We start from the raw sequence: 23,616 nt of genomic DNA on the forward strand, positions 1-23,616 counted from the left end.
GTTTTCGTATGCATGTTCGATATTGTACACAGTCATGCTGAACATGTGGAGAAAAAGAGAAGAGTTTTGCGCGGTAATACAATGTCATGCAGACATTGCTCCATGGTGGGTTCAATGGCAAACCCCCTCTCCAGATTGTAATCCAGAGGAAGATATCTGTTCTGAGGCGGATTCAGGCGCAGCTCACCACTCCTATTTACCCCCAAGGTGTATGCTCTAACTTGGCATGATGATGTTAGTCATATCATGCATATGTTGCCTTGGAGTGCCTACTTTCGACATCATATATGTCATCTGTTTAGTTTAGACATGGTCTGTAATGCCACCTGTTTAGTTTCTATATCATATATGGGAATTATGCAGTCTCATGTCTTTTAGCCAGCGATAATATATGTGAAATGCGCAATGCCATCCTGTTTAACCAAGCATCATATATTTGAATGATATCTTACCCATCCTTTTCTTCATTACATTCCCATTTGTCGACAATATGAGTGAATCAGCCATTTGAGTGGGTGATGGAAAAATTTGGAGTGAAAACAAGGCCTTCAGAGCAGACAGTGCTACCTTTTGAAGCAGATCTCTTGCTGGGTCCCGATAGCTCCTCAGAGATGTATTCAGAGACAGATGACCAGTCCTATTCCCCCACCAAGCTGTATGCTCTAACTTGGCATAGTTATACTGCTCATATCATGCATATGGTGTCTTGCGTTGCATAGTTTACACATCATATACACAATATTCAACACCATGTTCTTAGTTCAGACATCATATATGTGAATGCCCTCTACTTAGCATATAAATCACATATGTGAATTAAATCATGCGATCCTGATTACTTAGATAATGTAAGTGCATCTAGTGCCACCCCTAGTTGGTTTTGGAGTATTGACGACAAACTTGGTTGAAGGACTAATGTGTGTTTGTGAGAATTGCAGGATAACACAGGTAGTAGTCCCTCATTGATTCAGTTTACCTACCAGAGATGACCCCTAAAAATGTGTGAAGACATTGAAGACAATGGTGGTCTGTGAAGAGATTCACATTAAAGACTATGACATGAGAAGACATCGCATGAAGACTATGGATTGCGAAGACATAGTTGTTTCATAGTTTCCTTTTCTTCTTTGTTGAGTCATAGGAACCACCGTACTGTTAAGTGGGGTCCAAGTGAACAAAGTCAGAGTGACTGAAGTGATGCTCAACCAAATCCTAAGTCTTCGAGCGAAGACAATGAGAGCAAATCTTATCCAGAGCTGGATAAGTTAGCTTTACTTGTAGCTCAAGTCAAGTTGCCGCGTGTGTTTGAAATCTGACCGTTGGACACGTGTCAGTTCCTTAGTGACCCAGGGTCATTTCGGAAAAATTATGTCGGGTTGCCTCCTGGCTATAAATAGCCCACCCGCTACACCATAAATTGGTGGCTGCTCAGAGTTAGTGCATGGCTTTTGTCATTTGAGAGCAACCCACCTCTGAAGCCTTTGAGAGAGAAATCCTTGCTAGGACAAAGCCCTAAACACTCAGAGCCAAAGAGTGTTAGGCATCACTGAAGTCTTTCTGTCTGCGTGATCTGAAGACTTGTTACACTTGAGGACTGTGAATCCTCCATCTAGTTAGGCATCGCATTCTGAGAATCCAAGAGTCATTATGGATCGCCGGTGAATGAAGTCTATGAAGGTTTGGAAGCCTCCCTTGAAGACTTACCAGAGTGATTGGGCGAGGACTGTGTGTCCTTAGCTCAAGGGGAATAAGGTGAAGACGTGATCTTCTGAGTTGAATCTCAGCCTCCCTAACCAGACGTATAGTTGTCATAGCAACTGGAACTGGTCCAACAAATACCTGTCCTCACCAAGCAACTGGTTCTATCTCTTACATCTCTTTACTTACAGTTTGTCTTCGTGAAGTCATTGCATGCTTGCATGATCTGATTGGCTTCACTGTGTGAAGACTGTTGTTGATTGGCTTCATACTATCTTCCATCTTGATCCATACTACCTAGCTGCTGATAGTCTTTGTGCTTTCACTTCATTGCTTACTTGACTATGGCTTGTCTAGCGTAGTCTACCTTCCGCTGCATATCGACAGGTTCATTTCAACTGTTTGTCTTCAAAGCCCTCGTGTTTTGAAGACCTTCATAAAAATCCCCTATTCACCCCCTCTAGTTGATAACTAGCACTTTCAATTGGTATGAGAGCAAGGTGCTCCCTTGTTCTGTGTGATTCAGTTTAACCACCTGGAGTTTTAGCTATGTCGACTGCAGAGATAATCAAAGTCTCCGCTGTGTGCCCTGTCTTCGATGGCACTGATTACCCCTACTGGAAGAATAAGATGCACATGCATCTTGAAGCCATTGATGTCGACCTCTAGTATGTCGTCAAGAACGGCGTTCCCAAGGCCGGTGAAGGCGTCACCCCTACTGATGTCAAGAAGTTCATTCAACTGGATTCTACTGCCAAGAACATCATTTGTGGTCATCTGACCAAAGGACAGTATGGTCGTGTGAGTGCTCTGGAAACTGCAAAGCTAGTCTGGGACTGGCTCTCCAAGGTCAATGAAGGCATCTCAACCCATAGACTCAAGGATCAGAGTTCTTCGCAATCTCTTCAACCGCTTCAAGAGAAATGACAATGAAAATGTCCAGTTGACGTTTGATCGCCTCACTGACATCACAAATGAGCTTCATGCACTCGGCACCACTGAGATCACCAAGCATGAAATCGTCAAGACACTCTTGAGATCACTCGACAGCTCATTTGACACCCTGGCCCTGATGATTCAAGAACGCCCTGACTTCAAGACTCTCAATCCGTCTGACATACTTGAGAGGCTCAACACACATGAGTTCCAACTATCTGATAAAAGAGATATCTATGGTCCCAGCTATGGTCGAGCTCGTGCTCTGAAGGCAAAGGCTGTTTCCTCATCTGAAGAAGAATCCGACTGTAGTTCTGAGGATCCTGAAGACATTGGAAAGGAACTTGCCATGCTAGTGAAGAAGTTCCAGAGGTTCACCAAGAAGAATGGCAACAGAAAGTCTTCAAGATCCAGCTCAAGAAATGATGAAGCTTCCTCTCGTGACTACAAGAAGAGAACGTGCCACAAGTGCAAGAAACCTAGTCACTACATCTCTGAATGTACTCAATGGGACAATGAGAACAAGAAGAAGAAGAAGAAGAAGAAGAAGAAGAAGAAGAGCAAGGACTATGATTATGATGAGAAGAAGAAGAAGAAGAAATCCTCAAAGTCTTCTTCCAAGTCTTTGTCGAAGTCTTCATCACACAAGAAAAGCTCATCCAGCAAGGCTCGTGCGTTTGTTGGCAAGGAGATGGATTCAGAGGAGGAGTCTGTATCTAAGGAGGTGGAGATGGAGTCTGAAGATGAATCTGATTCAGGCGTGGCAAGCCTGGCTTTAGCTTCAGCATATGTCGCCAAGTCCATCTTCAACACTGAAGACAGTGGCCTCGTCACCAATGCTGATGCTAATGAGGATGACTCTGCACCCACCTATTGCTTCATGGCATGTGGTGCCAAGGTAAACTCACGCAATGCTCACTATCAAACATCAAGTGAAGATGACTCTGAATGTGAATCTAAACCTAGCTATAAAACACTTGCTAAAATTGCAACACAACAACAGTCTGCTATGGAACATATTCAAAAACTGTTAGACAAAAGTGATGACTTGTTGGACGCGAAAGTGACTCGAACTCAGTCCTTAATTGAAGATATTAAAATCTTCATGTTAAGTACGAAGAACTTGAAAGTCGTCATGAAACGCTCTCAACTACTCATGAAAAGCTTTCCTACGATTATCTTCAAAGGAAGCAAGAACTTGAGAACTTGAGAGCGGCTCATGAAGATCTTCAAAAAGAGAATGAGTCACTCAGCGCTCAACAGATCAGTTCAGCTCAGGAAGGATTTGAACCACCATGTATAAAATGCCTTGAGCGTGATAACACTACTTCCGTTGCTGGATGTTCTACTACTACTATTGCAATATCTTTAACTGCTGATGTGGTAACTAACCCCTCTGCTGAGGATACCACTACTATTGCTGATGAGAATGCCTGTAGCGACCAGACCTCAAACAGTCCGATCTTTGTGCTTTAATGTCATCCCTGGATCAGTAATGCTGACACGCACAGTACTTGAAGGATTTATAACAGAGTAGCAATCACACACTTATTACATCGAATGTCTCAAAAGAGAAGTTATTACAATAAATATGGCTTAAGGCCATCAAAGAACGATAACAGCGGAAGGCTTGGAAGATAAGTGAGTCCATCAACTCCAACGGCATCACTGAGTATAGAACCACAACCTAAAGGCACCTTACTCGTCATCTGAAAAGTCTGCAACATGAATGTTGCAGCCCGAAAACGGGTCAGCACATGAGAATATGCTGGCAATGTAACACATAGAGAGTAATGAAAGAATAAAGCTATACTACATGCATATTTGGCTGGTGGAAAGCTCTATGGTTACAGTTTTGCGTAAAGCCAATTTTTCCCTATTGCAAAGGAATAAATTTTATTTAACTATCATGGTAGTTGTTAAACATTGAGAGCGTAGACACCCTCTCAATCCCAATTAAACATCATCATTAAAACCCAATAAAATTAATTAAAGTAACATGATGAGATTCACATGATAATCCAAGTACAAGATACTCAAAACGTCCAAAACCGGGGACACGACTAATCATGATTAGTTTATACACTCTGCAGAGGTTTGCGCACTTTTCCCCACAAGACTCGATCTCCTCCATTGGGATTCTCGCACTACATGGTGTTTGAGAAACGGATGACCGAGACATAGTCTTTCAGAAGCGCTAGCACCTTACGATCGGGTAGACCGTTACACCTATTTTCCCCTACATCTGCTAGTCTACCACTGTAAGAGTTAGCACGATTTAATCAACTATGCTAGAGCCCATAGTAGCTTGTGGCTGCACACAGAAGTTTCTAGCATTAATAATCTCATGATCCCTTTGAGCCTGGGTGGCGGTCCATAAAGAAAAATAGGAAATCGCTAGAATACCCAGGTGCCTCAATCCACCCAGATGTGTATTAAAGTTGCCACCTTAAATAAACCACTAATTAACAATCTCACAACTGTCATGGATACACTCACCCAATCCACGTCTACTAGCATAGCATGGCATAATAAGCAAACGTGGAAGTAACTCCCAAGGGTTTGATAATAAAACAGGTAAAAGGTACTACCTCATCTACTTCCCAAAACCCACATTTTAATTAGATCCTAATCATGCAATTGTTTGAGGATTGATCTAATGCAATAAAACTGGGTAGTAAAGAGGTATGATCAAAGTGTTACTTGCCTTGCTGATGATTCGCGAAACCTAGAGATTCAAAGTAGCAAGCGGCGCACTCCGGGTACTCTATCGCAAACAAACAAGCATACAATAAGTACTCATCTAATGCATGGGTAAAACTCAAATAAGAAATCTAACCAGAAAGTTCAACTTAAGAACTCCGGTTTGCAAAAAGAATGAAATCAAACGAAGCAACGAAAGTCAAACGGCGAAAGAAACAAGCTTTGTTTACTAATCTGGATCTAGGTCAAATTTTACAAATGCAAAAACTTGTTTGAGTTGGTTAAACGGAAAGAGGATTTTGAGACGAAACTCCAGGCGCTTGAATCGCCTGATTCTGATAAACGAGCGAAAAGATAAACTAAAACGAAAATCGGATCAGAAATCGCGATCAGAAATAATCGCGGAAAAACCCAAGAAAAAGACAAAACTGACGAACAAATTAACGAACGAACATTCGTTGTCTGAAACTAAACGGTGAACGCGTTCGTTAAAATGAACGAACAAGCGAACGCTCGCTAAACAAATAAACCGGAAAAAACGATTTATAAAAAAACAAAGCTAGGGTTTCTAAAAAACCGGATTGGGTTTTTAGAAAAAACCGGACCACGGCGGCGGCGGCGGCTATACCTCCGGCTCGGCTCCGGCGGGGCTTTGGCGGCTCCGACGGGGCGACGGGACGGCGCGGGGTGGCGGGGCTGTGGCGGCGGCGGCTCCTGGCAGCGGCGCTAGGCGGCGGCGGCTCGGCGGGGCTGCGACGGGGTGAGGGCGGCGGGGTGGCAGCGTATTTATAGGAGGGGGGGCTCGGCCGGCTTGGGGAAGGGGCGACGGCGGAGGCGGCTCGGGGTCGGACTCCCCGAGTCCGGCGGCGACACGGCGGGCCTGGCGGTGGCGCTGGCGAGGCCGGCCCGGCCCGGCTCGGCTGGGCCTTGGCCCAGTCGGGCTCTCGCGCGTTTTTTTAAATAATTCCGCCAAACAGAAAATAAATTCTAGAAAAATAAATAAAAATCTAAAAATGCCAAAACAATTTTTCACCGTCTAAATAAAATATTTAGAACAGGATGACCATTTTCTTGGCCCTAAAATGCAGTTTTGAAATCATGCAATTTTTCCTAAATTCAAATAAAATAGCGAGAAAATTCGAAAAAAAAATCTTACTTGATTTTTTATTAAACCTTCAATATTTCTTTATTTTGGGAAAGTCATTTTATTCCCTCTCTCATATTTTTATTATAGGAATAATTGAAGATAAAATAAATAAAATCAGAGATCCTATTTTCAAATTTTGAGAGAACCCAAGTATGAAAATAACGAAATCCCCAACTCTCTCTGTGGGTCCTTGAGTTGCATAGAATTTCTGGATCAGGCCAAAAGCACATAAAATATGATATGCATTGATGATCTAGTGTATAACATTCCAAATTGAAAATTTGGGATGTTACAATGCCAGGTTGAAGACATTGCTTGAGACAGGACTGTACAAAAGTCTCAAAGGGCATCAGCACTATGTGATGTCCTCAAGAAACAGATTCTGAACCGAAACCCTAGGAAAGAGGGTGTTGGGTTCGAGAGGAAAATGAATGTTGATGGTTCTTACTAGAAGCCTGAGCAGTACCCCAAAACCACATGGGTTGGTGCAAAGGGACCTTCAGCGGATCCATCAACCTTATCTGGCTTCACTTGTGCTAACCCAATTATCATTGATGAATCCTTTGATGAAAACTATAAACTGTTTATGAATCAGAAAGGTGAAGTGCTTGCCAGGTATATTGGTACTAACTGCAGGAATGGACCACCTTTGAAGAAGATCTGGGTGCCCAAGAGTTGTCTCGAAAATCTTCAGGTGAATGTCATCATGAGACCACCTGGGAAGAAGACAAACCCCAGACCAAAGGCTTAACATGGTCCAAAGGCTTCATATAGACAAAGGACTCACCAGAGTCACCCAAACACTAATGTTTTGAAGGGAAACCATACTCAAGCCTATGAATATGAGCATGTTTCATCAAACCGCCATGTTCATAAGACCAAGAACTATTCTGCCTACTCATATGAGTATTATTCACCTCCTGCAAGACTATTTTCTAGGGCTCCAAAGCCAAAGTTCTCAGATGCTGCACTTAGACTGATTGCTTCGAAGCCACCCCTGAAGATGTGGGTGGTTTAGAAAACTTAACTCTCTTTTGCAGGGAAGGGCCTCCATCCGGAAATCAAAGGCATCAGATGCTATCGCTGGGGAGCTAAAACATCTTCTGGGGTGCAAGATAAAATGCCCAAATGGTCTTACTATGTATTTTGTTCCTGAATCGCTTGCAAATCATCCTATCAGTCCTAACCTGGATCTAAGCTTTCATAATCCACTTGCTCGTCAAATGTTTATGCTTCACAATACTCTTTGTGAAGCCTATCCCCCTAACTGCACTGTAGGGTATGACACCAGCTGCTTCAGAATGGATTATTGACAGTGGATGCACTAACCACATGACTGGCGATTGAAGTCTTCTCATGGACTCAACCTTACGTCCATCTTACAAGAGTCACATCACATTTGCTGACACTAGTAAAAGCAAGGTATTGAGTCTAGGTAGAGTTGCAATCTCAAAGGATCAGCACATGGATAAAGTGATGCTTGTTGAATCCCTTGGTTTCAACTTAATGTCTGTCTCAATGCTTTGTGACTTGAACATGATTGTGATATTTGGAAAATATCATTGCCTAGCTCTAATGGAATCTTACAAGTCTCTAGTCTTTGAAGGGTACCGAAAAGGTGATCTGTACATGGCAAATTTCTCAGCAGGACCACAGTTGGCTGTATGTCTTCTAGCAAAAGCTTCAGAGTGTTGGCTCTGGCATCGGAGGCTAGGGCATGCTGGCATGAGGAACTTGTACACTCTCACGAAGAAGAAGCATGTCGTAGGCATCGAGGGCATCAAGTCCAAAAAGGATCATTTGTGCGGTGCCTGCGAAGCCGGGAAGATGACTAGGGCCAAGCATCCTTCGAAGACAATCATGTAGACATCACGTCCTTTCGAGCTGCTTCACATGGACCTATTCGGCCCTACTCATTACTCCACACTTACCACCACTGCTTGTCTCTATGGGTTCGTTATTGTTTATGATTACTCTAGATATACCTGGGTGCATATAATTCTCTACAAGACTGAAGTGCAGGATGTCTTCAAACGATTTGCCAATCGTGCCATGATGAACTATGGCATCAAGATCAAGCACATCCGAAGTGACAACAGCATAGGGTTCAAGAACACTAGCCTCGACACCTATCTTGATACATTGGGCATCACTCATGAGTTCTCTGCTCCATACACACCTCAGCAGAATGGCATCATGGAGCGCAAGAACGGGACACTCATTGAGATGGCTCGAACAATGCTTGATGAGTACAAGACTCCAAGGAAGTTCTGGCCTGAAGCTATTGATACCGCATGCCATGTCATCAACCGTGTTTATCTTCACAAGCTTATAAAGAATACATCATATGAGCTACTAACTGGTAAGAAGCCAAATGTAAGCTACTTTAGAGTATTTGGTGCCAGGTGCTAGATCAAGAATCCACATCACACTTCAAAATTTGCACCGAAAGCTCATGATGGTTTTTTGCTTGCTTACAGAAAGGATTCTGCTACCTCTTGAGAGCTGCGCCCCAAAGAGGAGAGGATGATGCAGCAAAGTAGCATAAGTATTTCCCTCAGTTTTTGAGAACCAAGGTATCAATCTAGTAGGAGGCTACGCGTGAGTCCCTCGTACCTACACAAAAACAATAGCTCAACGCAACCAACGCGCTTAGGGGTTGTCAATCACTTCACGGTCACTTACGAAAGTGAGACCTGATAGAGATGATAAATAATAGTTTTGGTATTTTTGGTATAGAGATGCAAAGTAAAAAGTAAAATCAAAGCAATAATAAAGTGACGGAGGTTGATATGATGACAAAGAGACCCGGGGGCCATAGGTTTCACTAGTGGCTTCTCTCAAGAGCATAAGTATTCTATGGTGGGTGAACAAGTTACTGTTGAGCCATTGACAAAATTGAGCATAGTTATGAGAATATCTAGGTATGATCATGTATATAGGCATCACGTCCGACTCCTGCCTGCATCTACTACTATTACTCCACTCATCGACCGCTATCCAGCATGCACCTAGAGTATTAAGTTAAAAACAGAGTAATGCCTTATGCAAGATGACATGATGTAGAGGGATAGTTTCATGCAATATGATAAAAAACCCATGTCGGTGTCAAAACTGGCGGATCTCGGGTAGGGGGTCCTGAACTGTGCATCTAAGGCGGATGGTAACAGGAGGCAGGGAACACGATGTTTTACCTAGGTTCGGGCCCTCTTGATGGAGGTAAAACCCTACGTCCTGCTTGATTTATTCTTGATGTTGAGTATTACAAGAGTTGATCTACCACGAGATCGGAGAGGCTAAACCCTAGAAGCTAGCCTATGGTATGATTGTATGTTGTCCTACGGACTAAAACCCTTCGGTTTATATAGACATCGGAAAGGGCTAGGGTTACACAAGGTCGGTTACAAAGGAGGAGATATACATATCCGTATTGCCTAGCTTGCCTTCCACGCCAAGTAGAGTCCCATCCGGACACGAGATAAAGTCTTCAATCTTGTATCTTCATAGTCTAACAGTCCGGCCAAAGGATATAGTCCGGCTGTTCGGAGACCCCCTAATCCAGGACTCCATCAGTAGCCCCTGAACCAGGCTTCAATGACGATGAGTCCGGCGCGCAGTATTTTCTTCGGCATTGCAAGGCGGGTTCCTTCTCCAAATACACCACGAAAGAATTTGAATACAAGGATAGTGTCCGACCCTGCAAAATAAGTTCCACATACCACCGTAGAGAGAATAATATTTCCACAAATCTAATTTGCTGACTTGTTTTGGCAACATGACGTTATGCCATGGCCCAGTGATTATTCAAACCGTTTCCTTTAACTAGCCCCGCACATAACGCGAGGCAGTTTTTTGACACGTCTTGTCAAAGCAGAGATCATGTGCCCCTTATTACGGGATTCTCATCAATACGGGCGTGGGTAACCCAACCGCAGCATCAATTACGGCGCTTGGGGATAAGCGAGTTTTACCAGGCTAGTGGGGGCACATAGTTTCAGCCGCCCTTATAAAGGGACAAGGTTGAACCTTTTTATACCCACGCCTTCTTCCTCCTTGCTCATCCTCTCTTGCGCACTCGAGCTCCAACGCCCAAGCCTACATCCTTCCCCTCAACCTTCTCCAATCATGTTTGGAGTGGGAGGCAAATGGATGGCTTCCTCTGTTACAGAGGGACACATGAAGAAGCTGCGCGGCGCCGGATACTTGGTCGCGAACATCGCGCATCGGCTGCCCGCTGCGGGGCAGATCGTTCCTATCCCTGAACCTCACGAGAGGGTAGTCTTCCTCCACCACTTCCTCCGCGGACTGGGGTTTCCCCTCCATCCATTCGTCTGTGGTCTCAGGTTCTACTACGGGCTGGACTTCCATGATCTGGCCCCAAACTTCATCCTCAACATTTCGGCGTTCATCGTCGTGTGTGAGGCTTTCCTCCGCATCCGGCCCCACTTCGGCCTGTGGCTAAAGACCTTTAATATCAAGCCGAAGGTGGTGGGCGGCCAACAAGCAAAATGCGGCGGAGCCATGGTGGGCAAGATGCCCAACGTTATATGGCTTGAAGGCTCCTTCGTGGAGACCATAAAGGGGTGGCAATCGGCGTGGTTCTACATCACCGAGCCGCGCGACACCAACTGGGTGGCTGCCCCCGAGTTTCGATCCGGAATACCCACGCGGCTCACCTCCTGGAAAGGGAAGGGCCTGTCCTGGGGTTCATCGGTGGAGCTGGACGGACTCCAGAAATGTATCCAGAATATGGCAAGCAAGAAGCTCAAGCTTGTCAACATAGTCCAAGTCATGCTCATCCGCCGGATCCTCCTGTGTCAACAACGGGATTTCAACTTGTGGGAGTTCGACCCGGCCCAGCACCAGACTCTGAGCGAGCTCTTCGACACGATGCACAAGGACGTCTGGAAGGTGATGTTCAAGGGCGCCGAGGTCCCTCCCTCTCTCACCGAGGACCGCGGGCTAAGTGCGAAGCGCCGAGCACATTCGGTGAGTTCTATACATCCGGTAGGATATTTATTTCCCCTAGCTTAACCATGTGCGGGGTCTGACCTCCATGGCTTTGATAGGACTGGGTGGAGACGTTGGGGCAGATTAACTGTCCAGCCCCTTTGCCCGAAGACACTGCGGGCGCTCTCTTGACGGAGATGCTGACTCCGGCTCCTTACAAGGTGCCGGAGAAGACCAAGAAGGCCAAGGGAACCCGAAAGAGTTCCCAATGCCAGGTGTTATCGGACTCATCGTCCGATAACTCCACAACGCACTCCTCCCCCGAAGACGAGGAGGAAGAAGAAGATGCTCCCCCTCTAGTTGGGGGAGACAAGAAAAGGAAGGCCGCCCCAACCGGGGGGGGGGGGGGCGAAGACTCCAAGAAGGGAAGGATTCTCCTTCCGGACTACTCCACCACCGCCGCCGAAGGCGAAGATGAGTGGCTTCTCAGGGCCAAGCCCCTGGCGAAGTCGTAAGTATTCGGATGCTGGAATAACTCATAGCAAACTTTTGTCGCACTGCTTCTCCTAACGCTGAATTATAATTATGCAGACCGCCACGAGCCCGTATCGACGTATCTTCGGATGGCTCCCTGGGCTCGTTGGATACGGGCAGCGATCCACTTCCGACCGCCACCTCCCCTTACCCTACAGACAACACCGAGGTATTGTCTCAAGAGGCGCCGGGTCGAGGGGAGACAGTCCCGGAGGCACCTCAAGGCGACCTTCCGGATTCCGGGAGCAGAGGGAGCAAGGCTCCCGAGGGCTCCAAGTTCGGCCCTCAGCTGAACACCGCGCTGGAACCTCCAGTGATTCCGGACTCAGGCAGGCGGCCTCCTTCCAAAAGGGGCAAGACGCCTGTGCCGGTGACCTCTGTCCATCCAGAGGCACCGGACAGTCTGCTGGGAGCGCTTCGCAGCGCTTCCATCGACGAAGAGCACCGCACTATTATGAGTGCGGTGGTCCAGAAGGTTCAGTCCGCCAAGAGCGGATTGACTGAAGCCTGTGCCAGCCTTCTAACAGGCTTTGAGGTAGGTTTTTGAAATATAGGAAAAATATTACCGCATAGACAGTAGCCCCTGATGCTCTGTTCGGTGTTCACAAAGAAAAACCGAACATAGGATCAAACAATATCACAGGAGTCTAATATAAGTATGTCTATATGCGTATGCAGGCTTCGCTGCTGGCCTCCGCCGCACTGAAGCAGGACCTCAAAGGGTCCAAGGACGAGCTCGGCCTTGCCAAGAGGCAGCTCGAGGAGAACAAAGGTAAGTAGTACCTAGTCTATGGATATATATAAAAAGAATGCGATTGCAAAATGACAGGATCATCGTAAATTTGCCAGGGGCCACGACCGAGGTGGCGACCCTGAAGCAAGCGCTATCCGAGGCCGAAAACAAAGCAGCCAAGGAGCGCACCGAGCGGGAACGGCAGGAGGCTCGGGTGGGCGAGGTGCAGCAAGAGCTCCACGCTCTCGTGACAAAGCACGAGGTGTTGGAGCTTGACTTGAAGACGCGAGAGTCCGAGCTTGCCGCGGCCCTCGAGAGCACAAAGAATGCCAAGGCCGAAGCCCAAAAGGCCCTCCAGGAGATTGATGCGATGAAGAAGATAGCGGCGGGTAAGGCATTCTATATGCAAAGCAAGCATGTGAAAGTAAATTACTTGTACTTACCCGAATCCGGAGCTCTCCAGGAGCATTCGCAGATTTGCCCCGCAGCGTGTCAGATGCCGCGACGTTTTACCAGGCCGAGGAGGGAAGCTCAACAGAGAAGTTGTTCTGGGCCCAATATACTGGGACCGAACACCCGGTGCCTATGAGCGACCAGCTAAAGCAGCAGGTCGAGCTACACAAGGCAGCTGAACAGGCCATGAAGGGCTTTATAGTCCGGTTGTGGCCTGGCGACGCCCTTCCGAACAGCTACTGCAGCCTGGTGAGGCGGCTTGTGGATGCCTGCCCACGGTTGGAAGTCATCAAGCGGTCCGTCTGCATCGAAGGTGCATGCCGGGCTTTCGCCCGTGTGAAGGTGCAATGGGCCAAGCTGGACGCCGTGAAGCTGATTAAGGAAGGGCCGCCGGAAGGCAAGGAGCATCGCCACCCCGAGACGTACTATGAGGGTGTCCTGAAGGGTGCTCGTCTCATAGAGGACGAGTGTACGAAAGATATAACATTCGAGTAAACTTGCTCGTGTAATCATGTGGTTATGAAAACTTGTTCATATGCGCTATGCAACGTTTGTTTGAATTTAAAATATTACCTTCTGTTTGGCTGTTTATCAAATCTGAGAGATGGCTAGTCGTCGGCTTCTGCCCCCATGCCACGAGTGCTGGGGTGTTCGGGATAAACCTGAGCACTCTTGTTCCCATTGTTGGGTCCTTCGAGGGAGGTGCTCAGCACAACGAACAAGGCAATCAGACTATAATGCGTTATCACTCTCACTTAGCCATCGAATTCTATAATTTTAAATTTCAGCGAAGCCCCTAGTATTCAGAAGGCCGAATTCGGGGCGCGATACACGCCTTAAGCCGGACAGGGCCGACTCCTCGCTCTAAGCGGCATAAGTCTTTAGGGACTCGAAAACCTCTCGAACAGCGACCAGTCTCTCGCCTTATCATGACAGTCAGTTTTGGCTTTCTCTACTGAGGTGCTTAGCCCAGCTGAACCGGGGCACAATCGCAGTAGTTCTCCCAGTGCTACCTTAGCCGATATAGCGGAACGTAAGGTACCAAAACATGGGAGCCGGGCAAACCCAACTATTGACCAAAGACATGATTCGGAGCTGATGCATATAATGCTATAAGTTCGGGGTGCCGCACTTGTGAAAGTGTTTGGAATTCTCACACCATATTGTGGGGTACTTAAGCCCCTGGTGTATTGGTCGTACCAAAGTGTACGGTTGCAAGGTGTCATTAATGAACATATATATATATATATATATATATATATATATATATATATAAAGAAGAATGCAATAATAGTCTCAATGCTATGCATTGTTTATTCAAAAAGGTGCATTAAAGCAGAATGATATAAGTAGTGCGATAAGAAAAAACCAGGACTGTTTGACATGTCCCTTCCAAGGGCAAGCTGAGGAATAGTATTAAAGCAAATATTTCACTCATTATCGTAATCCACCTGGGACTTCCGTGGTGTGACGTAGCTTTCTGCCTCCTTGGTTGCTGCATCATGTGTTCGGCAATCATGCTGCCGGACAGGGTTTCCAGAGATTAAAGTCCTAAAAGAGAAAAATAACAAAGAGGGAAGCCCCTAGTGCGGTTTAAGCCGCATATTGGGGCGTGCTGTAGTTGTGCCCCCCTCCCGCCTGTGCCCATGGTATTTTTAATGCGTAATTATGTACGCGTAGCACATATTTCACTGTTTGGTTGGGACCGGGGTGGGGGCTGCATTGCTATGCGAGCTCGGAACATGCCGGACGGTCCAGTTGCCGATTACTCCAGGCACGCTTGAAGCTGTCCGGGTCCTTAATCGCCGAACTAGTGGATTACCTTAAGAGGCTGCTTTGTGCTTCTGCTGTGAGGGCCGCAGTGTGCTCCTCCGTGCGGAGAGAGCGCTCTGTGTTTCCATTGACTGTGATGACCCCCCGAGGTCCTGGCATCTTGAGCTTGAGGTATGCATAATGCGGTACCGCATTGAATCTCGCAAATGCGGTTCGCCCGAGCAGTGCATGATAACCACTGCGGAACGGGACTATATCGAAGATTAGCTCTTCACTTCGGAAGTTATCCGGGGATCCGAAGACCACTTCCAGTGTGACTGAGCTTGTGCAATGGGCCTCTACACCTGGTATGACGCCTTTAAAGGTCGTTTTTGTGGGTTTGATCCTTGAGGGGTCTATACCCATTTTGCGCACTGTGTCCTGGTAAAGCAGGTTCAGGCTGCTGCCGCCATCCGTAAGGACTCGAGTGAGGTGAAATCTTTCAATGATTCGGTCTAGGAATAGTGCGGCGAATCCGCCATGACGGATACTAGTGGGGTGGTCCCTGCGATCGAAGGTGATCGGACAGGAGGACCATGGGTTGAACTTTGGGGCGACTGGCTCCAATGCATATACGTCCCTGAGCACATCCTTCCGCTCCCTCTTGGGATGTGGGTTGCGTATATCATGTTCACCATCCGCACTTGTGGGGGGAACCTCTTCTGTCCTCCGGTGTTCGGCTGCCGGGGCTCTTCCTCGTCATCGCTATGTGGCCCCTTATCTTTGTTTTCGGCATTTAACTTGCCGGCCTGCTTGAATACCCAACAATCCCTATTGGTGTGGTTGGCTGGCTTGTCGGTGGTGCCGTGTATTTGGCACGAGTGATCGAGTATACGGTCCAAACTGGATGGGTCCAGAGTGCTTCTTTTGAATGGCTTTTTTCGCTGTCCGGGTTTAGAGCCATTGAATCCGGCATTGACTGCCATATCCTCGGTATTGTCATTGTTAATGTGGCGCTTATGGTTGTTGTGACATGACCTGCCATTGCCGTCCTTGGTATCCGAAGTACCATGGTTCTTTGATATGTTATTGCTGCGAGCCAGCCAGCTGTCTTCTCCCGCACAAAAGCGGGTCATGAGTGTCGTGAGGGCTGCCATAGATTTCGGCTTTTCCTGACCAAGGTGCCGGGCTAGCCACTCATCGCAGATATTGTGCTTGAAAGCTGCTAGGGCCTCTGCATCCGGACAGTCGACGATTTGATTTTTCTTTGTTAGGAACCGTGTCCAGAATTGCCTGGCCGATTCCTCTGGCTGCTGAATTATGTGGATCAAGTCATCGGCATTTGGTGGTCGCACGTAAGTGCCCTGAAAGTTGTCGAGGAATGCGGCTTCCAGATTTTCCCAACAGCCAATGGACTCTGCTGGCAAGCTGTTGAGCCAATGACGAGCTGGTCCTTTGAGTTTGAGTGGGAGGTATTTGATGGTGTGTAGGTCATCACCGCGGGCCATGTGAATGTGCAGGAGGAAATCCTTGATCCATACCGCAGGATCTGTTGTGCCGTCGTATGATTCTATATTTACGGGTTTGAAAACCCTCTGGGATTTGATGATCCATTACTTTGTCTGTGAAGCATAAGGCGTGTGCAGCGCCTCTGTACTGGGCTATATCGCGATGTAGCTCAAATGAGTCTTGCCCACTGTGTTCAGCCCGGCCGGACTTACTTTTACTGTATCCGGCATGACGATTGTCGTCTCGCATAGTGGCGCGCCCTCGTGATCTGTAGATCGATCTTGCATGTTTTTCTTTGACCTCCAATACATCTCGCAGGTATGCCGTATTTCCCCATGCCTTTTTATTTGAATGACGTCAGGGTGCGAGCTGAGCTTTTGGCTAGAATGCCTCTCTATCGCGGCCACGAGGTGGCCGATCAGCCGCGTCATACGCTTCTTCCTCCAGTCGGGGTAGCAACCTGCATTTTGGGTAACTCTTGGAGGGGCGTTCGAGTTTATATTCCTCGACCGCGAGGACTTCAGTCCATCTGTCAGCTAGCAGATCGTGATCAGCTTGAAGCTGCTACTGCTTTTTCTTAAGGCTATTTGCCGTGGCTATAAGCCGGCGCTTGAAGCGCTTTTGTTCGACGGGATCCTCTGGAACGAATAATTCGTCATCGTCGGGGCTTGCCTCGTCTTCGGAGGGGGGCATGTAATTATCATCCTCCGCCTCTCCGTCTGCCGCTCTCTCTGGAGGGCTGGCCTCTCCATCCTCCTGTCCTAGATCGTGTTGGAGGGGATTGTTGCCATCTTCGGCACTATCCGGAGTGTTATTATCTCTTGTGCCGGTATCACCACTTTTGCTTTGGCGGGACTTAGAGCGGCGCCGCTGACGTCGGCGCTTGGGTTGCTTCTTGGAGGGGTCATCCTCTGCTGTCTCATTGCCATTGCCTTCTTTGGGTGTGTCCACCATGTATATATCGTACGACGAGGTGGCTTTCTAGTACCCTATAGGCACTGGTTCCTGTTCGTCTCCTGCATCGTCGTCCATACCGTCGATGTCTTCGGAGTCAAAGTCGAGCATGTCGGTCAAGTCATCGACAGTGGCTATGAAGTGGGTGGTGGGTGGGCGTCGAATTTCTCCGTCGTCAGCATCCCAATCCTGTCGGTCATAATTCGGCCAGGACTCTCCTGACAAAGAGAGATACCTTAGTGAATTCAGTATGTCACCGAAGGGCGAGTGCTGAAAGATATCCGCGGAAGTGAACTCCATGATCGGCGCCCAATCGGATTCGACTGGCAGGGGTGCGGATGGTCCAGAGTTCAGAGGAGAGTCTGGCGATGGGGAGTCACGGGCCTCGCGAAGGATAAGGTTGGTGTTCGGTTCGATCTCCGTTGAGGCTGCTGCCTCCACGGTGGGGTCTAACCACCCGCCCTCGGATGGCGCAGTTGGCTCTGAATTAAAGGTTGGAGCGGCTACAGGTGCGGTCTCCAGGACACTATTCGGTGGCAGAGCTAAATCATGCCCATCGTGACAGTGCGGCGCACTCAGCAGGGACTAGATTCCATCGAAGATCAAGTCTCCACGGATATCGGTCGTGTAGTTTAGGCTTCCAAACCTGACCTGATGGCCAGGGGCGTAGCTTTCAATCTGCTCCAGATGGCCAAGCGAATTGGCCTGCGGTGCAAAGCCGCTGAATACAAAAATCTGTCCGGGGAGAAAAGTCTCACCCTGGACTGCATCGCTAACGATGATCGAAGGAGCCATCAAGCCTGATGACAACGACACATAGGAACTCTCAATGAAAGCACCAATGTCGGTGTCAAAACCGGCGGATCTCGGGTAGGGGGTCCCGAACTGTGCGTCTAAGGCGGATGGTAACAGGAGGCAGGGAACACGATGTTTTACCCAGGTTCGGGCCCTCTTGATGGAGGTAAAACCCTACGTCCTGCTTGATTTATTCTTGATGATATGAGTATTACAAGAGTTGATGTACCATGAGATCGGAGAGGCTAAACCCTAGAAGCTAGCCTATGGTATGATTATATGTTGTCCTACAGACTAAAACCCTCCGGTTTATATAGACACCGGAAAGGGCTAGGGTTACACAAGGTCGGTTACAAAGGAGGAGATATACATATCCGTATTGCCTAGATTGCCTTCCACGCCAAGTAGAGTCCCATCCGGACACGAGACGAAGTCTTCAATCTTGTATCTTCATAGTCTAACAGTCCGGCCAAAGGATATAGTCCGACTGTCCGGAGACCCCCTAATCTAGGACTCCCTCACCCCATCTTGTTATCCTCGATGGCAACAATACAATACGTGCCTTGCTGCCCCTTCTGTCACTAGAAAGGACACCGCAAGATCGAACCGAAAGCTAAGCACTTCTCCCATGGCAAGAACAATCAATCTAGTAGGCCAAACCAAACTGATAATTCGAAGAGACTTGCAAAGATAACCAATCATACATAAAAGAATTCAGAGAAGATTCAAATATTATTCATAGATAGACTGGATCATAAACCCACAATTCATCGATCTCAACAAACACACCGCAAAAAGAAGATTACATCGAATAGATCTCCACGAGAGAGGGGGAGACCATTGTATTGAGATCCAAAAAGAGAGAAGAAGTCATCTAGCTATTAGCTATGGACCCGTAGGTCCGAAATAAACTACTCACACTTCATCGGAGGGGCTTGGATGATGATGTAGAAGCCCTCTGTGATCGATGCCCCCTCCAGCGGAGCTCCAGAACAGGCCCCAAGAAGGGATCTCGTGGATAGAGAAAGTTGCGGCGGTGGAATTAGGTTTTTGGCTCCATATTTGATCGTTTCGGGGTACGTGGGTATATATAGGAGGAAGAAGTATGTCGGTGGAGCAACAGGGGGACCATGAGGGTGGAGGGCGCGCCTGGGGGGGGCACGCACGCCCCCTTACCTCGTTGCCTCCTGTTAGTTGGCTTGACGTAGGGTCCAAGTCTCCTGAGTTGTATTCGGTGCGAAAATCACGTTCCCGAAGGTTTCATTCCATTTGGACTCCGTTTTGAAAGTGCTAGTGATCGACTAGAGGGGGGTGAATAGGCGATTTTTATGAAAGTCTTCAAAACAAGAAAGTTTCGAGGACAAACGATAGAAATAAACCTATTACCATGCAGCGGAAGGTAGACTACAATAAGCAAGCCATAGTCAAGTATTCAATGAAATGAAAGCACAAAGACTAATAGCAGCTAGGCAGTATAGATCAGGATGGAAGATAGTATGAAGCCAATCAGAACAAGCAGTCACACAGTGAAGACAAATAAATATTGCAAACAAGCAATGACTTCTCAAGGACCAATCTGCAGATAAAGAGATGGGAAGGATAGAACCAGTGGCTCGTTGAAGACAATGATTTGTTGGACCAGTTCCAGTTGCTGTGACAACTGTACGTCTGGTTAGGGAGGCTGAGATTCAACTCAGAAGACTGCGTCTTCACCTTATTCCCCTTGAGCTAAGGACACCCAGTCCTCGCCCAATCACTCTGGTAAGTATTCAAGGTAGACTTCCAAACCTTCACAGACTTCGTTCACCGGCGATCCACAATGACTCTTGGATGCTGAGAACGCGACGCCTAACCGGCTGGAGGATTCACAGTCCTCAAGTGTAATAAGTCTTTAGATCACACAGACAGGAAGACTTCAGTGATGCCTAACACTCTTTGGCTCTGGGTGTTTAGGGCTTTGTCCTCGCAAGGAATTCTCTCTCAAAGGATTCGAGGTGGGTTGCTCTCAAGCGAGTAAAGCCGTACACTAACTCTGAGCAGCCAACCGTTTATGGTTGTAGGGGGTGGGCTATTTATAGCCACTAGGCAACCCGACCTGATTTGTCCGAAATGACCCTGGGTCACCAAGGAACTGACACGTGTTCCAACGGTCAGATTTCAAACACACACGACAACTTTACTTGGGCTACAAGAAAAGCTGACTTATCCAGCTCTGGATAAGATTTGCTCTCATTGTCTTCGCTTGAAGACATAGGATTTTGGTTAAGCATCACTTCAGTCATTCTGACTGGTTCACTTGGACCCCACTTAACAGTACGGTGGTTCCTATGACTCAACAAAGAAGAAAAAGAATGATGAAACAACTAAGTCTTCGCGCTCCATAGTCTTCACACAATGTCTTTTCTTGTCTCAGTCTTTAATGTGAATGTCTTCACATACCACCTTTGACTTCAATATCTTCATACATTTTTAGGGGTCATCTCTAGTAGGAAAACCGAATCAATGAGGGACTTCTACCTGTGTTATCCTGCAATTCTCACAAACACATTAGTCCCTCAACCAGGTTTGTCGTCAATACTCCAAAACCAACTAGGGGTGGCACTAGATGCACTTACAATCTCCCCCTTTTTGGTGATTGATGACAAACTAGTTGAAGTTTTCATCGGGGAATAAAATATGTGAAATTGTAAAGGATAGGGTATTGTCTTCATAAGTGGGAAAGGCTCCCCCTGAAGATGTGCATATAAGTAATTTGCTTTTGGAATGCAAATGCACATGGAAGGTTGTACTTGTGGAGATCCTCTTCAACTTATGATGACAATTCATCATGCATGATTTGATATAACGAAGATAATGACATGCATAATGAAAAATGGACGTCTGGAAAATGACCTAAGTGCGGAAGTTATCATCGCACATGCGGAATTTATCATCGCATCGCAGAATAGCAAATAAGTAGCAGACGACCATCGAGCTTAAGTGTTACAACTCAAAGAACCAAATGTATCAAAAAGTGAGAGTTGTAAACACTTGGCAAAAAGTAGCATAAAATAAAGCAACCACCCATATGGACCCGCTTGAAGACTATCAACTCATATGCTTCTCTCCCTTTTGTCAGTAAGGACCAAAAAGGTTTGAAGACATAGAGCGCCTACTCATTCCCATGAGGTGCAGGCGAGGCAGTAGGGTCATCAGTGAGGTCTAGTGGTGTAGAAGAACTCGGTGAAGTGTAGGCACGCGCTGAAGTTGGAGGAGGTGAAGTGGCATCATCTTGGTCATCGATGACTCTGGCATTCACTGTCGCAGCCGAGGACGAATAGTCAGAGTCTTCAAGTGAGGGAGTCCGATGCAAGTGAGCATTCCTTGGAGGAGTTGAGTCAAACTTGAATCTTTCGATGAAGCCATCGTCTTGCAGATCACCTTCAGCACTAAGCAATGTCAAACTCTTCCAAGACCTCTGACAGGTTTCATGTGTAACAACGGCCTTCTTGGTGGCAAGATTGCGAATGCGATTGACGTCCACCAAGTGTCTTTGCATCTGACGCTTAAGCTAGTCATGATGCTTATCCTGCTTCTGATGTAGCGCGACAAGAAGCTCTCGGTCATTGAGAACACGAGATCGCTTCTGAGGCCTTTGGGCAATGGTGCTTCCAGTGGTGTCAGTTTGAGCGCGAGGGGCACGTGTGTTACTAGCCAAGGGATAAACACGAGAGACTGTCTGAACTCCTTCAATGGGCTGGGTGAAGCTTTGACGATCAGCATTGTGAAGATAAATCGGATCCTTAGCAGACTCTGGGTAAATAGCTTCAACAGACAAATCAACCTCTGGGAAGAATACAAGATGATTGCGCGCAGACGGCATATAGTTGAAGGCAGAGTGAAGCTTGATAAGGCGCATTACCCATGGAGTATAGAACTTCAGAACAAAAAAGTCGGAGCCAGATGCAGCCAACTGCCTGATGAAGAAGTATTGAGCATTGAAGCTGATGCCATTGAAGATATAGAAAACCAAAGTCTTCATTGCTCCTTCAAGCTTCGCTGCAGATGAATGTCCTTTGACAGGCCATAGAGTTTTTCTGATGATATGGTAAATGGTGCGAGGCAGATACTCTAGGTCTTCAACAAAGAATTCAGATGGGTATTCAGCGTCGTGGGGCAAAGGCTTCATCATGCTCAGCATTTGGCTCATGTTGGGTTCTGGCTTCTGGAAAATGCTCTCCAAAGCATTCTGGTGTTGTTGACAACCTGGTTCATAGTATTCACCATGAGTGGGCAGGCCTGTGAGCTCAATGATATCAAGAGCTTTGGCTTCATGATGGACATTGCCTGTCATCCACTCAAGGACCCAAGTCTTGGGATCCCTGTTGTAGCCTCGAATGTGAAGAGTTGCATAGAACTGTAACAGAAGATCTTCATTCCAGTGTTCCTTGTCTATGACAAATTGCAGGAGTCCAGCGTCTCTGAAGCAATCCAACGCTTCTTCTAGACAGGGCAGGCCAGCTAGAGCTTCTGAGTCAACAATATGGGGAAATATGTGCCCTTGATTGTATAACACGCAGGAATAGTAGCCGCGCTGCTGATAGCTCCAGAATCGATCCGATGAAATGCGGGGTTTGGTGTAAGGGTTGTTGGCACTGTTGAAGAAGGTGTTGTGTGCCACGAAGCGATTCACATTGAAGACCCCAGGTGAAGTGCAGTGCCTGGGAATCTTGGAAGTCTTGGCTTGGGCTTCTGGACTTGAGGCCTGTGCTCAACATGATAGTTAAATTATGGACCCGCAGCAGGTGGAGGAACCAGAATGGGCCATCGGACCATAACAGGCTGACCACGATCAAATGCCAGCTCAACAGTATGAGGTCTTGGAGGGGGTACAGGAGCATTGGCATTGTCGTTGACATGGGCTACAAGTGGCACAATAGCTTTAGGAGGATTGATTACATCTGGTGCAACATTGGCTTCAGGGGCCACATTGGCTTCAGGTGCTTGCACTTCTGGCACCACATTAGCTTCAGGAACCACATTAGCTTCAGCCATGACAACGTCATTGGCTTCAGTGTTGATGTTGGCGGCTGCCTCAGTATGGGTAACCTCGACTTCAGGAGCTGGAGGGTCGGACACATTCTCCTCGAGAACGACTTCAGGAATTGTTGGTGGTGTAGCAACTCTGTCTTCATCATGTGGTTCTTCTTCATCGGCTGATGTAGTCGGAATATCTTCAGCCGTTTTGGCTTCAGACTCAGAAACGTTGATAGTTGGAGTGACTTGGGGCCTTGATCCTTTGCGAAGCCTGCGGAACGCTGGCGACGCTTGTGGAGATGGAGTCGACTGGGCCTCAAAGTCATCGCCATCTTGTGGTTGGGGAGCACTTGGGGTGTCTTGTTATTGTGGGTGATCAGCCCATGATGCATCCTGAGCAGTTGGCGTCAGAGGACGACCAATGTTGATGAGCTTG

This window comes from Triticum aestivum, chromosome 3A (assembly GCF_018294505.1).
Source record: "Triticum aestivum cultivar Chinese Spring chromosome 3A, IWGSC CS RefSeq v2.1, whole genome shotgun sequence".
Lineage (NCBI taxonomy): Eukaryota > Viridiplantae > Streptophyta > Magnoliopsida > Poales > Poaceae > Triticum > Triticum aestivum.